Genomic DNA, 15,814 nt, shown 5'->3' on the forward strand with positions numbered 1-15,814 from the left:
AACTCATGGTCACTACGCTGCACAAACAACTCACGCAGTTGAATAAGAATACATTGAACCACAAACTTTATTGCCATCTGGACAAGTGACATCTGTGCTTAATATATCAGTAACATCAGTACAAGATTACCATAATGTCACATTTGATCCGAGTATGCAAGGGAGTGAGCAAAACAACAGAGAAGACTTATTTGATATCTTCAAACAACAAGCTAAACCCAGAAATTTGAGAAACATTAAAGAACAGAACAAGAAACTGGGCTTTTTGAGAAATATCTTCCAGCGCAAGATTCAATCACAGAAACACAGGCCAAAAGTGAGTCAACAACGAAAACCACAGATAAGCATAAAGAAAACAGAGAAACTATGAAGGCAAACGAAGCAAATTCCCGTTCAAAAACAGGGTCGAGTCGGTTTGATGTAAACGCGACCTCTGCCACTCATGAGGCAAACAGAGGGGACGAGTATGATCCCCTAGAAGATATATCGGAACTTCTAGAAGAGAATGAAGTGGCACGATCAAGAGAGGAAAGTTACACAACTAACGACAACGAGAAGGCGAAAATATAGAGTCCTGCCGCAAGATCTCTGACAAACAGGTCGGTGACCAACGATACAGACCATGAAGAGCCATGCGCAGTTGACCTGGATGGAAGCGATCTGTCAGAATTCCCGACCATGGCACAAAAAAAACAGAACAGGATTCGATACGTAACAGAGGATCAGACTGAGTTGAGGAATAACAGAGGATGTTCTGCGCTTAGTAGAAACTGTAACCCAACAAAACCATTCCACGTTAGATCAAATGCAACAAACAAGAGTACACGTCATAACATCTCATTACGAATGGAGCATAGAGACAGCAGAAATTGAAAATATACTAAACAGAAAATGAGGTAAACATGAATGGAGAGAAAATACTGAAATTAATACACCGTGTACCGAGCTTGAGAACAGTCAACTCTGCGGATATTGCGATACTTGAATATGTTAAAGAATCTAGAGTTGACTGGGTGATTTTACATATGATAAAAGGTAGCTCTTTAGCCGAACGTGTTAACAGCAAATGTGGCCATCCTTTCATATGGGTTTGAAATACGAAACCCCAAATGCCTCAGGCGCTTATGACTGAGTACGAAGAGGTGAAAATAAAGTCTCTGACCAGTATCAAAAAAGTTGAAAGAGACTAAAACCAAAAACGAATGGCAGTGATCGAGCAAGAAAAGAAACACCTAACAGTAACCTACGAAACCAAGCCAACTCGCACTAAGATTCACATGGCAAATACACAGAGATGGAAACCGAAACACAGAGATGGAAACCTAACAAATTAGAATTGCCTTCCAAGAGTTTTTGCAGATAAACACCATGATTAGCCACAAGAACAATGGAATTTAGATACGGGAACCCTCATATGATGGAATACTAGAGGGTTCAAAAATCTATTTGGAAACCAAGGGCTACAACTTGAACATCATATAATTTGCTTACAAGAGGCATTGTTGCGTGATATTGCAATGGGTGATGAGTATATAACGTTACTAAATCCTGAACAAAAAGGAACTTACGGAAGACACTATGGAGGGCTCCTAACTATGATCAAAATTACCTCAGGACTTTTAGTTGACTCGAGTGATAACATCAATCCTTTTGTGCAAAGGATGATTATGCACCACAGGTTCACCGATGACGAGTCTCAATTGTACACAGTGCTCTTGAACTTGTACTGGAATCCCAAGCTCATCTCTACTGAAAAATTCATTGGTAGAATAAGGACTATAAATCGACAATGCCTACTTAAAATTGCTGAATTGTCACATACTCCTATGCTGCGACTTGAATATCAAAGGTATACCACTGAGTCCATAGAAAAAACAAAGAATTACCTCTGGCACTGCAACCTTGTGATGCGCGATTGTTGTATGACTAACAGCCAGGCAACGGGCCACATGCCTGGGAAAACCCACATGGAAGGTTAGTTGCAGCATATACTATCGATTACATATGGAGCTTGGGATATTTTTGTCACATCATTGATAGACTGGACATTCTAAGCACAACACTGCGTGACCATGATGTGCTTCGACTGACTTGGAGATTGAGGAAAATAGGCCTGCTAACTCTTGCAAGTTCATCCCTATAATCAATCAAGGAAGAAATCACTTGAAATTCTCAAAACAAGGATGTAGGAGAATTAACTGCGACATTTCTAAGTATGGATCCAAATGCTAATTCAAACAGGCCATATGTGCCTTTTTTGGGAGTCTACAGGACTACACAAAAAGGATTTAAGTATCCAGCACAGACACCAAAGTATGCAAGTAGCTCAGCAAAAGAAACGTCTGAGGAATGACCTAAAAAATGATGGAACCACTACGATTTAGGCTGTTAAACCAGAGAAAACAACAATTCCGAAACTGGGTACGGTCATATAAATACCTCAGAGATCAAGAACAAGGGGAAGCAATGCTTAGAGCAATCTGCAAAACGAATGGCAGTGAAACATGGACTCTTAAAATCAGACGACGGCCAACCAACAGGCTATGCTTGGTAAGGACAAACGAAAAGGACTGGATAATTTACTATACAGAGGTATTTGCAGATAAAAACAAGAAGGAACTGTCGATGCAAGGAAAGCATCTTCCTTGGGAGATTACCTGCAATCGATCAGGAATAATTGAATGCATCAAGAAACTAAGATCATCTAACGCACCTGGGCCCAATGGGCTGACTAACATATTTAAAAAAGCCCCGGAAGAATGGCTAACATTTATTAAAGCAATTTTTCAGCAAATATGGACATCTGGGAAACTGCCTCCCTTGTGGACAACCGGCATTATAATGCCTATAAATAAGCATGGGAACAGATTGGACCCAAAAAAATAATAGGCCCTTTGCTTTGTTAGGACGTTATAGGAAAACTACTAGCAGCGCACATACGAAAAACAACCTGTACGCGGGACGTCTAACGAGCAAATAATGGATATTTGACAAACAGGTTTACCAAGGGAACAGGGACCAACCTCAACTTATTTATCCTGAATACATTAAAAGCTAAAACCATCAAAAGCAAGTCCAACTTATTCCTCGCCTTTATCGACCTACAAAAAGCGTTCGATACACTAAATAGATTTGGAAGAAACTACGTACATGGAACTGTCCTGAAACATTACTCAAAATCACTATGGTATTTTATACTAACACATCTGTTAGAATACGTTTGAACAAGGAAGGCAACCTGTCATCAGATGTTCAAACCGACAAGGGTGTGACCGCCCATTGGCGGCCACCTTGTTCAACATATCTAGCCGACTTGCCCATGACCCTATGAAGCGTTGCAGATTTTTCTCCTAAAATCAATGGCCAACATATAGTATATGTAGATGATCTTGCGATTTTACACTGCACGCAATAGGTCTGCAACGCAAATTGACGCACTTGGAAGCATACATGTATAAAAATGATCTCATTATCAACCAAAAGTGATCAAAAATTATAAGCATAATGTATGGAATCAAGAAAAAGACCAGTTTCTCATGGAAAAAAAATCTTCGAAATGTGACTCAATTAGATACTTGGGAGACCAGTTCAATATATTCGCTGCAGAAACAACTTGGATAAACATGCTAAAAACAAAAATGAAAATGCTTGCCTCACCGGGGTCAATAATCCATGCCAGATATGGCACATTTTCAATGCTTCCCTTATTAATGTTATATGGGTCAAATGTGGTACCAGCAATAACTTATGGGGCTGAAGCAGCCTTGGGTATAAAATGGACAATCTGGACCCCATTAGAGGAACCCTTTTGGAAAAGCATGCTCCATCTCCCTAAAAGCGTTTCAATGAGTCTCATAAGAAACTAACTTGGTTTGTACTCACTATACGCAACACTATAGAAAGGGATCTCTCTATACAGAAAGCTGTACATGATTCAAGCAGCAGCTCCGTATCGCATTCTAAACACAACCATCAACACCCCTGGTACCTGGACGTTGAATGAAGAATGTGACTTGGCAAAAACAACTGGAGGATCTGAGTATCAATGAAGATGCATTGATAGTGAACTGAGACTCCTGAATTACAACAGAGAGATTGGATTGAAACAAGGAAACAAAGAACCAACAACAAAATGCTAAGGGACTATCCAACTGAACCACGTTGTGCAAATATAGTGCCTAGCTATCTAGAGAAATGTCCAAGTAGATATCATCGTAATCAATTCTTACGGATTCCTACACACAAACGAAATACTGTATAGGCGGAAACAAACTGGTGTTGAAGTTAATTGTTGCCGATTTTGCAAACAAGACAATCAAGTTGAAACGATTAAACATCTGTTAGTTACGTGGCCAGTTGTGAGGAAACAAAGACAACTACATCTCAAATACAAGTTCGCTATCTGCGAATGAATGGTGGACTTTGCTCCTACATGGAGAAAAAAATTGCTTGCATGTGCTACTGTACATTTCAAGGAGTCTATATTAGGAACGCCTGACAAGGGATGGTGTATGGAGACATGTACACAGTGGGACGATGGACTCAAAGAAGATTTTATGTGAGGAAAGTGGGTAAAGGCTTTTTTGCTCTTTCCTTTTGGATTACTAGCAGAGGAAGGTGTGTGAAATGTTAATGTGTAAACATGTTTTTGTAATAAACTACAACACAAATTTAAAAAAAGTAAAAAAAATAAAAAAAATAAAAAGTCAAATGTCCTCAGTCCATAACTAAATCTAGCTGGCCCTACCACTAAACTAGGCCAACAGAACATCTCTCTTCTGGTGGTCTACCCTCTGACTTTTATTGTGACACTTCCTCTGTGCTCTTGTTCGAACTTCAATAGGCAAATGTCTCTTTATAGCACAACTTATTACTTATGATAATCTCTTCTACTAGTACTTTCAGGATTAATTCACGAGCTTGTGCAGCTCCTAACTGTTCATAGATGTCTTTCAGACCCTTTGACCCATATCATTGTTCTCTTTAATAGTCGCTCAGACATCTTCCTTTCACTTTGTATTGTTTACTTGCTTTGTCAAGCTTGTGTGTCCCCCATCCTTCGACCCTGGCATCTCTTTAATGGGCTTTTTCCCTCCTTATTGACTTCACTTGTTATTCTTATCTCATAACACGTTCAACAACTTTTCCTTAAGTTGTCCCCCCACTCTTCAGTAATTAGCTCTCTTAGGATCTTCTCCCGCTCTCTCCTAGGAGGTTTGTCTCCACTTTCCTAATGATTCACAATCATGCTTATTCTTTGAATAGTTCTTCATGTATCTAGTTCTGCTGGTTCTCTAATTCACTATTGCACTGGTGGAATCAATAGTCTCTTCTTTTCATTACATATTCTCCTGGCTGCTTCCCGCCACTCCAGTCCACCCCAGTACCTGCGTTTGTCATGGGTAAACTTGTGAGGATCGGCACTCGCTCAGGTATATTGTTCTCTTCTCTCGCTTTTGGGCTTCTCGCTCATTCGAGTCTCTGCAGTTTGCCGTGTTCAGCGAAAGATGGTGGATGGGATTTTTCACACTCCCTCGTTTCCATGTTTTAGTGTTGCTGGACAGGCGCCAGGCGCACCACTGCACCTCCGTCGTGACACAACAGACGGTTCTTTGTATTCTGTCCAGACAACGTTTCCCCGTTGTCTGCTTCGCCAGTCTTCAGGCATCTCCGATTGGCGTCCTCTGCTTTTCTTAGTGCCGTGGGTTCCACAACCACACTTTGCTCCAACTCTCCTTAGCGTTCTGACGTCAGGGGGCTTCCCCTGCATACTTTATTCCCTCTCCCTCTTTTCTCCCCCTTCCATCTCCCCCAGCCCTCCACGTCCCATTTTCATACGAAGTTCTTCTTAAAGGGGTATTGCCTTTTCATTCAGAAATCGTGTTAGTTTCAACTTTGTCTATAGCCAGAAAGGAGGACAGTGTCTTTGATGGAAGGCAGTCTCATATATGCAGATAGTTCCCATTGGGAACAAGAGTCCTTGTCCCCTAAGGGGAGGTCACTCCTAGTGAGGTCCCACTTACCAAGACTCCAAGGGAGGATCTTGTGGAGCGGGCCAACCTCAAAGGGGGTGGCTTAGCCTTGGGGAGAAGGGATTTGTCACGTACCCTACAGGGTTAGATGTTTTGGACTACAGCTTCCATCAGCACTGGCCAGCATAGCCAATGGTGAGGGATCATGGGAGTTGTAGTCCAAAACATCTGTAGAACCTCAGGTTGCAGACCCTTGCTATTACTGGGCTATCCTACTCCCAAATAAGGCACTACCCTGTCGCACTGAAATAAAGTCTAGCCTAACACGATTGACACAAGAGTGGCGAGACCAGGCAATGGGGGACTGGAAGAATCTACACTGGGGTGGGTGGGTGGCTGAGAGGCAGAGGCGGATTTAAAGGTCGCCAAGCGGACAAACGGCGAGCGGGCCCCTGTGCCCTGCTCTGCTCCTTTCCTTCCCAGCCTCTCTCTGAGACACACGCCACAAGGCCCTTTCTACTGTGACTCCAGCCAGTGGCATCCATTCCCATAACATAAATGTCAGAGAGGAAGAAACACAAAGGACACATTCTGCCGCAGCATTCGCCGTGTTAAAAGAATCTCATTGGTGTAGTGGTTAAGTACATTCATTAGGTCATGGGAGGCCCATGTTCGGATCCTGCCTGTGACACATACCTGTAAAGGGATGGCAACGAAATCTGCCCCCCCCCCCCTTTTGGTATTTAAATAGCATGGACAGCTTCTAATTGTTTTGTTAGAGATACTCCTAGCACATTTTACAGTGGGGCTCTTGCTTTTGCGTTGGGAAACATTCTAGCTGTTCTTTTGAAACTGTTCTTCAGCATTTCCACACGCAATCCGTTAACAGAATAGCTTGATTGGGAAGAATAGTAACAAGTTGGCGCTACATCATTAACTGAAAACACACAGCAATGACTATCAGACCGCAGGCAGTGATAGAATGGTAAAAGAGTGGGGGCCAGTAGGATCATTGAGGCACCTCGAGGGGCTAAAACAAAAGTGTCACTTCACTTGGTCCACAGACCACTTGTTGGCAGTCTTGACAGCTGACTTCCCTCCCAGTTTTGTCCCCCAAACAACAAATGCGCCCCACACATGCTTAAAGTGTGCTTTGCAGTGGCTGTCCAGGCTCTTTTGGCTGGGGTGTCCCAAAGTGGGGCACTGAATTATGCAGGGGAGGCATGAAGTACGAGCGCACACACAATGATCATAGTTTAGGATAACGGGGTTGCACCTGGGGTGGCCAAACAGAAAAGTTGCAAAGTGAAATACTTTTATGGGCTCCCAATGTATATACATTATGGAAATGGGTCAAGCAAAAAGAATAGGAGATGTTTATTTTGCTCATCCTGAATCAAGGTTTTCACATATGCGCCAAACGAAGTTTATGTTGTGTGCTATAGGAATGGACAGTATATTATTAAGTAACAAGGTAGCTCAGCGAGTTGAGCACGTATGTGAGTGTGCGATGTCTGCAGGTCAAAGATTCTAATACTGGCATGGCCAACTCGGCCTTTCATCCTTCCAAGGTCAATAAATCAGTGCCAACTTTAGTTGGGGCATTATTGGATGTGAATATGTTCTATGTATAGTGGTTTGGCGAAACGCTATTTACATATCCAATAATTATCATTAACTCAAGTTTAGTGACTCTTGAGAGTGCATAACAAAGTTGAAAACTGAATTGCTTTTATGGGCTCCCAATGTTGGTAGATCAGGCACGATGAGATTGCATGATTTGCCCAGAATTAAACACTTTGCTTAAGTAGCGAAACCAGGATTCTGTCCCAGGTGGAGATGTAAGAGCTTGACAACATATCTTCCCAGGTACACTTCATATCAGTATTTTTAAGGCTTGGTAATCAAAAGGGTAAATAATTGTCTAGCGATGGCTTGAAAAGTGTACAAATCACATACTAAATTTACCTGATATATATATATATACATACACACACACATTATAGAAACAGGTCAAGCAAAATAACGTGATTCTACATTTGGTTTCCCCATACTGGATGTCAGGTTTTCCTGTGTAAACCAAGAGCATTTTGTGGTGTGTAATCTATGAATGGACACTTTATTATGGACGTCTTCTCATTGCATTATTTTACGAAGCTTACCTGGCAATTGTGTTTTTACTCTACTTATTGCACATGAAAATCTATAAAAGGAACTGTTCATTTTTGGCCCGATATTGAATTTATTGTACTGCGACATGTGTACTTATTAAAGACATAATTCGACCTGGCGTCGTACTTTTGTGAAACATTTCCACAGTTGTAATTACAAACATTGGATCTTTTTTTCTTAGAGCAATTTTTTCTAGGAAATGGTGTGGTCTTCATAAGCTGTAATTTTCTTTCACCCTTAGCTTTGAAACATGTTCATTACTAACATTAGTTTCAGGCTTGATTCTCCAATATTACCATTGATAGCAAAGCCTGCTGAGGAGGCCCAGCTGTTTCCAGTTAGTCAGACCCCTAGACATAGGTAACTGTGATAAAGACAACTTTATAAAAAAAAAAATGCTTTTGGCCCTAAAGTTCGCCATGGTGCACTCGTGACCACAACTACGCCCACCCTAAGCCCCATCTCCTTGACCCGCCCACCTAGGGCCCCTGTGTCAGGTGCCACCCATGGGGAGTCAGGTGCAGGGAATGACTTGGCTCCCACCCTCAATGGAGCCATGAAGATCAGCAAGACCAAGCAAGGGTAAACTGGGAAAGGCTACAAGCCCTGTGGGCACGGTGTGACCTTTCCAGGAGATATCTGTCCTGGTTAGAGACCCCAGGAGGCGGTGAACGCTAGTTAGAAGCCGGTGATAAGGAGGAGGATGGGGTCCAGCAGAAGACTTGTGGCAATTTTGGAGAAAAGTAGAAATCGGGACATTGGAGGCAAGTGAAGATGTAGAACAAATGACTTCTAGAGTGTTGAAATCTCGCAGACGGCTGTCGGATAAGATACAGAAGTTAGAAATACTGTGGAGGAAGTTAATGACAACAAGGAAGATGTTAAGACAATAAGCGGGAGTGTGAAAGATAACAGCAGGAAGGGGTCAGAAAGTTAGTACTTTTGAGGAGGTGTAACTGGAAGGAGAACATCAGGGGAATAGAGGTGATGGCTGGAAGAGTTTCCAGTCCTTTGCAAAGAAGGTTAGGAACAATGGTGAGAGTAGGGTAAATAAACATTGAGGTGGTAGGAGAAAGAAAGCAGGAAAGCAACCGGAGGAGGAAGATTGTCAGACCAGGTAGGTTGCAGCGGGTGAGTTTGGCCTAGGCAAGCGATGCATGCGGAGGAATAGGTACCCGACAGGGAAGATAACTCGGGCTCAAAGAGGTTGAGCAGGGGCTCAAGACCCTGTGTGGGGAGAGCGAAGAGAGGCAAGGGAGACATGTGTCTTTGATCAGCCAATTTCAAAAATCCTGGCCCTCGCAGACTTTGAGATTGAAACAGGGCACCCTCCAGACAGAGTGATTCCAGCTCTATTTCTCACTGCTCAAGGTGGCATAGCGAGGCGTGCAGGCAATGGTCAGCCACTAAAAGGGTGTGGGAAACGCAAAACATAGATGTGGTAGCTTCATTCATGCACTGCATTCATCCAGGGTCCTATCGTGGGACTCAGGGCGCTTACCCCCCGGACTCCTTCTCTCGCCCACCTACAAAACTTCCCTTGTATTCCTTAGCGGTCCCGTACTGTAGTGTCTGTCTAGTGTTCCCATCCGATATACGAATCACGCCAATGTCCCGCCTACTATTCTTCACGTGACTTTGTCCACGCTTCGTTCCCTATCATGCACGTAGCGGCTGACGTCATTTTGTCGCTCGTTGTGATTTTTTTGAGCATGAACCGGGAAAGCTGTGCGGCTGCCAAAGCAATCGGAATCTGCGTGGTTTTGGGTGGCTGCGATTAAAAAGGGCATACCGGGAAAGTTCCTGCACGACACTAAATGGAGCGTCTGACTCCTCGTTTTGATTTTTGTGAGCGGGAGCCGGGAAGACTCTGGCTACAAGAACAGCAGGAATCTGCCTGCTCTTGGGTGACTGAGATTAAAATTGGCATTTTCTTCGGGATACCTGAAAGTTCCCGCAAGACTCCAGATGGAGAAAGAGGAGTGGAAAATTACATTCATTTTAACAGTGGTGTAACTTTGCTGAAAATGTTGGGGGGGGACATCATGATAACTGAAAGAATGGGGTAGGGTGGCGTGGGCAGTCCTTGGCACTGAGGGATAAGAATAAACTACTACACAACAAGAGTCCATTACCGATGCGCTCAGTTATAACTTTCATAAGACTGATGGATATCTTTAAAATTCAATTCTAAAGAAACGCCAGTCTTATGAAAGTTATAACTGAGGTGGAGCAGGCTTTTTTTCTGTTGTGGATACAGTGAATTCTAAAGACCAAGGCCAACTGTGGTATTATAAGTTTCAGAAGACTGATGGATATCTTTAAAATTCAATTCTAAAGAAACGCCAGTCTTCTGAAACTTATAACACCACAGTTGGCCTTGGTCTTTAGAATTCACTGCATCGACAACAGAAAAAAGCCTGCTCCACCTTTACCTAAAGCGGGTCTGCAAGCAGGCTGAAGGGAGCTGGTGTTTGATTATTGCCACCAAGGCACTTATGCCTGCAAGATTTTTAAAACGGCGCATTAGGTTGCTTATTCTGATTTCATTAATTACTTGCAACATCTTTTATTTGATTTGTTTTGGATGTAGCAACAGTTTACACAAATAATGTGTAACCCTGATTTTCATTTTATTTTATCTATAGAGCAGTAAACGCCAAAGTATTTTACAAGTCTCGGGAGGATAGCTCAGGGGCAACATGTTTGCCTTGGAAGCAAGACGACACGGAGCAACACAGGTTCGATCCCCCAATTATAAAAAATGATAATTATCAGAAGTAAATACTTCTTGTTCCTCAGCCAGTGCAGGAACGTAAAGAATGTTGCTGTACTAGGCATTCTTGAATGGAATTACTTAGTTAATAGATATTATCCCTCTAGGGTCTTGGACCTGCTATGGTGGGGTTTGCTTAGCCAAATGACTGTCCAATATCCACTTTAATCCTCAGGGCTTTTTCTATAAACCAGCAGGCGAGGACAATGCTAGATGATTAGGAACAGGATTGGCTACAGACGTTACAGTCCACTTTGGGTAAAGATAAGATGTCAGCTGGCACTTCGACACGTTCTGGGGGACTGTCACTGGGTGTTTGCTCCAGATCTCACAATGTCGAGTGATCTCACAATTTTGAGTAGATTTAATTGTCTAAGGGATTTGAAGGAGATTGACTGGCAGGAGGCCCAACTGAAGGATGGTCTGCCACTGATGGCCCTTTAGAAAACCAACGGTAACCAAATGTATAATGAAGGCTCTGAATTTGCTGGGGGGAATGAGGGGGGGCTTAATGATTTAAAGGGGAGTGCTATTCATATCCCAAAGCCCATTTCCAAATGACCCTAGCTCCTGCTGACCGATGTCTCAGGAGGATAGCTCACAACACAGGTTCTATCCCCGGGTCCACGCTTAAAAACCTCTGAACAGACAGACAGCCCGAACCACGAAGGGCATGAGCCCACAATTCTCTAAGCAGAACCCCCTGAGCTGAGAAAGGTGCAAACTGGACCTTGCCAAATGATTAAGGGTCGATAGACTGCACACGGTGCATTCTTACAAGGAGGCTCAGAGTGAACTCAGGACAAAATACACATCACACATGAGGAAAAGATCCAGAGTGGAGGTCATGCAAGCAGCCACATGGACACAGTGATAGATTTCACTCATGAAAGATGGCTGCTCCATGCATGCACGTACACAACACGGGTGGGCAGATGTGAACAACACTTACACCAAATAGTGCTCATGGCATGTGCCAGTAATCTGGTACACACATTAAATCACTAGACAGTGCCCAGTGCAGACCTATATTACATCAAATATATAAACATTAAAGCTCACACACATTAATGATATATGTAATTCTCACAGAAATGCTTACACACACAGTCCGGGACGCACGGTTAAGACGATATACCGTCATACAATGGCACCCACTGTCCAGCACATACAAAGCCAGTAAAGGCAAAGGGCATTCGTGGAATTTTATGCACGGTTCAACGTGACTTTGCACTGCCAACACAAACCCTGATCCATGAAACTGCGCTAAGTTTATTTTTGCAGGGCAAAGTCAGTTCAAAGTCATTTTTGCAGTACAAAAAGAACGTTGCACTGACTTTGCACTGCAAAAATAAATTTTGCACAGTTCCATGAATCGGGGTTTGTGTCGGCAGTGCAAAGTCACTTTGAACCGTGCCAAAAATTCCATGAATGGGGCCCAAAGCTCCTTCACACACGCAGATTACAGCACAGACAGGTTGACACACACAAAGTAAAGACAAATTACATAAAAATACATGGTCCTGCTCACACGTCTTATCAGAACTTGACAGACACGCTCAGAAAACTTTAACACACACTACATGACAATCTCAGTGAAGTCAAAGCATCGCATGTGCAGTCCTAAACACAGTGGCAGAGTGCATGGCTGACAGACTCAAGTAAAGCCACAGCTCGTTTACTTTGAGAACCCCATACACACCTGAAACACAGCGACGAACTACCAAGGACAGGCAGACACACACACAAGAGGGCTTACTGCAGACAAACACATCAGACAACAATGAACCTCGACACATTTGAAACAAAGCGAAACCCACTAGACAGCCCACTTGCAAATACATGGGACAGGCACGCATGTTGACATGCCCTGACAGGTGCGTGCACCAACACACGGATTAAACAGGCGGGAATGCAGACAACTAAACACAACACATGTTAATCTGTTCACTCACAGAAATCACTTGTTCGCAGATCACACTGGGTGTCGGGGGTGATGTGAGATGTGCAGGTCATAACAATACCACAATTTGCCTCACACCCCATCCAGACCACACCAAAGAGGCGTTCTGGAGACCCTGTTTTTGATGCCTAGTGAAGAAGATGCAGTGATGGGTAAAGGCAAGGGGTTGTTTATTTTAATATAAAGGGTCTCTCCAGTAAATGGTGTCATGGCAGGTCTCAAAACACAACCAGATTAACTCAAATAAAGGAAAATGGTGGTTGGGGGTGGCGACTTTTCACTAGCTACGCCCACGTCTAAAATGAATATTCCCTGTACCCCAGTGGACTGGGGACTTCAAGCCTGCCGAATATAACATTTCGCCTTTTATTTTAAGGCAATGAGTGAATGCATGCATTCTGGACTGAAGGGCCAGACCAGGTGGAGCATTGGGGGGTGGGAGGCGTGTGGGGGAGACTAGGTTAGGGTAACAGGCAGCTGAAATATGAAGGCTGCACATCTGGCACACTGGACTCAGACACAGGCCTAGGTCAGAAAACCTGAAAGAGGCGAGGCCTGTGCAGTTTGAGATAGCCCTGTGCTTCGCCTCTCCAGCTCCACAGGCTCCCCCTCATCTCCCCAGTCACTGGCTCTCCTGCCAAAAGATGGGGGGGGACAAAAAGGCATGCCACAAAAGTTGGGGGGGACAAAACCCCCTGTCCCCCCCTATAATTACGCCCATGCATGTTAAACCCTGAACGGGCCAGAAGGCTTCCCTAATATATAAAACGGCAGAACAACTCACCTGAAAATGATGCAAACACACATGAAGAACATTTTGGAAATGGGGAAGGTTCAACAATGTGCTGTCATTAACCCATTAGTGCCCAAAATCTACATTTTCCCACGAAAAAGTACCCGGAACGGGCCGGAACGCTACCCTAATATATAAAACGGCAGCAAAACTCACCTGAAAATTATGCAAACACACACGAGGAACATTTTGGAAATGGGGATGGTTGAACAATGTGCTGTCATTAACCCATTACTGCCCGAAATCTTCATCTTCACACGAAAAAGTACCCGGAACGTGCCGGAACGCTACCCTAATAAATAAAACGGCAGCAAAACTCACCTGAAAATGATGCAAACACACATGAAGAACATTTTGGAAATGGGGAAAGTTGAACAATGTGCTGTCATTAACCCATTACTGCCCAAAATCTACATTTTCACACGAAAAAGTACCCAAAACGCATACCTTAATATATAAAACGGCAGCACAACTCACCTGGGCAAACCCCTGGAAAAGCTGGCCATCTCTCAACTTAAGCTTCACACTGATTCGGTTGGTTGTCTCCATGACCATCAGTCTGGCTTCATAGCAGCAAGAAGCACGGAAAGTGCTCTCCTGAACATCCGTGAAGACCTGCTCTCCAACCTTGATTCTAATATTCCATCTGTCCTCATCCTACTCGATCTTTCTTCTGCCTTTGACACAGTCAACCATGTCATCCTTTTTTTTTAATCATCTTTATTTAATTATAACTCATATATAACAATAACTACAATAGTGAGAATCACAAAAGTAACAATATTCCAACAATTCATAAAATACAAGATATCAACTACATAGCAAAGAAACCTCATCCAGAATTCCCACCCTAAATCCAAAACATATAATAAAGATACACACAACATATACACACACACAAACACAACACAACACCACCCACTCCCACCCTATCCCAGTTATTAGCCAAATCGATAAACTTACACTTTACCCAAATAAATCATTGAAGGATTCCCAACGTTCACAATATTCAGCCTCCCGATGAAGCCGATGAGCACGAGATTTTTCATGTCTCGATAGTATGCGCCTATCAACCAACCAACCATCAATATGTGGTTTTTTCCGTGATTTCTAAACGTTCATAATATGTTTTACAGCTACCACCACGGCCCTATTTATCCAATCAGAAGCACCACAAATCCTCAGACTTCAACTTTCATTTGAGAGGAAAATCACAGATCCAAACGTTCGAGGAAATGAATCACCCGACACTAGATCTACTCGATCCAGAACATCCTTCCAAAAAGCAAGCACTCTTTCACACTCCCACAACATATGTAAATAAGTTCCTCTTAAATGATTACAGCCCCAACACAAATCTGAACCTATTAAACCCCTCGCCATCATCCTCACTGGAGTCCAATAAATACACCCTAAAATTCGCTGATGAGTATATCTTAAATTCAAATCCATTTTATCTCTCACCGTCACCTTCCAAGCAGTATCCCAATCTCTTTCCGATAAATCACTCCCCAACTCAGTCACCCACTTCATTCTCAATGTCTCCCATGAAGTCTGCATGTATTCCTGTATAGGTATCAATTTAGTAAATGTGGAAACTACATTTGGAACAGCACCAAACAGAATACACATTTGTGGTTTGTCACTCAAGGGTTCACTGAGGAGAGACTGCGCATGCGCGAGCCGCGCATGAGGAGCTAAAGGCATCAGCTCCCGGCGGCCGCGACAACATATCCTCCAAATAAAAGCCTGTAATCGCTTGAAAACGCCCGACCTCGGGCAACGCAGGGGCAGCGCACCTACCCAGGCGGCGAACCCTGCAATCCGGGGTAGAATCGGACCCGGGAACAGGAGAAACGCCCTGGAGTCCGTCGGCGTCATTCCTGCCTCCATTGCCGCACGGACGTGAGCGGCTGCTCCGCCCCTCCCCCCTCGAGCGGCCGCGGCCTTGGCCCTCCGGGGAGCGAACCACCATCGGATCACGATCGGCGAGGGCACGCCTGCGGACTGCCGTCGGAGTCCTGAGGTGGCGACCAGAAGCGGCACCAGATCGCACGACAACGGCTGGCGCCCCGCACCTGCGGCCATCGCAACCTGATCCCCTGACGGCTGGGAGCTGGCAGCTGGCAGCACGGAGC

The 15,814-nt window shown here is 43.9% G+C and overlaps 1 protein-coding gene across 2 annotated transcripts in view; it reads right to left on the reverse strand.

The window, feature by feature from the left end:
* The window catches only part of TWSG1 (twisted gastrulation BMP signaling modulator 1), a 283,080-nt gene that overhangs the window by 255,765 nt on the left and 11,501 nt on the right, over positions 1-15,814 (reverse strand). Inside the window, exon 1 of one of the 2 annotated variants that reach the window (XM_069613391.1) lies at positions 9,646-9,776. The exons of the other annotated variant lie outside the window; for it this stretch is intronic. The gene's annotated coding sequence lies outside the window, so the exon portion shown is untranslated. Of the gene's footprint in view, positions 1-9,645; positions 9,777-15,814 lie in introns of those variants that run through there. 2 annotated transcript variants of the gene reach the window in all.

This window comes from Ambystoma mexicanum, chromosome 5p (assembly GCF_040938575.1).
Source record: "Ambystoma mexicanum isolate Mex_15411 chromosome 5p, UKY_AmexF1_1, whole genome shotgun sequence".
Taxonomy (NCBI): domain Eukaryota; kingdom Metazoa; phylum Chordata; class Amphibia; order Caudata; family Ambystomatidae; genus Ambystoma; species Ambystoma mexicanum.